The following is a 2,113-nucleotide window of genomic DNA, read 5'->3' on the forward strand; positions in this document are numbered from 1 at the left end:
TGCCAAGTACTGCACTGGCTTTACACTCATATTCCCATTTAATTCTTATGACAATCTGATGAGATTAAGGTAGTATTCCTATTATTTCATGAAAGAATTTCAGCCTCAGAAAGATTAAGAAACTTTCCGAAGTTCACACTGCTAGACTGTGACCTACCTAAGAGCAGGATCTGTATCTTGTTTAAATTCCCATCATCTGTCATTGAGTAGTCTTTGGTGAATGAACACAAGAACAAATGGATGAATGAATTGGGCAACATATAAATGAAATATAAGCCTTTTTTTCCCCAGGTAGTGCAGACTTTACACATGTCACACTCAAAGAAACAAGTCTTAGTGAAATATTAAGAAATCATGTAGATTGTTAGTATGGATTCATAAAATGTACAGAATGTTACACACCACTTTATGCTAAATATGTTAATTTACACAACGCATTTCAGTTTCAAATGTTTCAGGAAATCTGTGGCCAATTATTAGCTGACCACAACATGGGATAGAGACTTCAAGGGACACACACATCTAAGAATACAGACTTCATAAAATTAGCTCAGAAAAGTAACTAAACAAGTACAAAAATCAACTCCCAACAAACACTGAGTGGATTATACTATTCAAATATATAATATTCAAAATGTCCTGTTTTCAACAAAAAATTATGACACACACAAAGAAACAAAAAAGTATGGTCCACACACAGGAAAAGAAAAACAAACCCACAAGAGTATAGAATAGAAGCTATGCTTTAAAAAGCCCAGATGTTAAACTTACTAGACGGAGACTTTAAATTTGCTATTTTAAATATGCTCAAAGAGCTAAAACAAACAATTTCTAAAGAACTAAATGAAATGATTAAACTCTCCAATTCAAAGGGAGAGATTGCTGAATAGAGTTTTGAAAGACATGCTGCCTACAAAAAACTCACTTTAGATTCAAGCATAGATATAGACTGAGAATTAAAAGATGAAAAAAGATATTTCATGCAAACTATAACCAAAAGAGATCTGGAGTAGCTATATTAATATCAAACAAAGTGAGCTGTAACACAAAGATGTCAATACTGAAGAGATGGCAGAAAAACCAGAGGAAATCTCTAACTTGTACTTGACTGGAGCTTGGGCTAGAGCGCATGGCAAGAGATAGACATCATGACAGGACCATGCTTTATTAAACTCTGGGTGTGTGTGCCTGCAGGAATCTTCCTCACAGATTTTCTCTACTCAGTAAGACTACTAAGCTTTCCCTGCTAAGGCAGTAAGCGGGGGGTGGGGGGGCTCAGAGGAGGGGGCACCAGAAGTGTTCACTTCATTTGTCATTTGTCTCGCTCTCAGGAATCACAATCTAGTGCTGCCTATTGTCCTTACTTCATGTATTTTGTCCAGTTGTCTAGTTGGTTGAGGGTGGGAAGTAAATCCACTTCCTGTTATTTCTCACGGCCCAAAAGATGTAAAAAGTTCATAGTTATTCATTTAGTAAATATTAATTGAAGACCTACTGTATATGAGGGACTGTGCTGAGTCCTGGGATACACTATTGAACCGGAATAGGTAGCGTTCATGCCCTCCTGGCTACCCAGCCCAGCAGGGAAGAACAAAAATAATTAAGTAAACAATCAAGCAATATAAACCCTGATAGGTGATTAGAGAGAGAGCATAGTGCTGTGAAAGCATATAACAGGGAGACTTGATTTAATCTGGAATCAAGAAGAGTTTCCCAAAATAAAGAACATTTTAACTAAGATTTATGGAATGAGTAAGATTTGGTGTCTGTGTGTGGATAACAGGAAGACTGCTAAGAACAGCAGATGCAAAAGGCCTGTGGCAGGATGGACCGATTAGAGATCAAATCCAACACTTAAAAGTTCCCAGTGAAGAAACAGAGGTTCAGAATTCATGACATGGCTGATCATACGGCATTAGCAGGAGAGCAGAGGCTGGAATCCAGGACTCTCACCTCCAGCTCTTGTGTTCTTTCCATTCCACTATGTAGCCTAGCAAAAGTAGGGAACACTAGAACATCTTATATAAGGACATCTGTCACTCTGTGGTCCATGACATATGAGCAATACATAATTTTGTCATTTATTTTCATTTGAAAATAATTATGACCCAAA

This window comes from Mustela putorius, unplaced genomic scaffold (assembly GCF_011764305.1).
Source record: "Mustela putorius furo isolate JIRA1106 unplaced genomic scaffold, ASM1176430v1.1 tig00003846_pilon_pilon_pilon, whole genome shotgun sequence".
NCBI classification, from domain to species: Eukaryota; Metazoa; Chordata; class Mammalia; order Carnivora; family Mustelidae; genus Mustela; species Mustela putorius.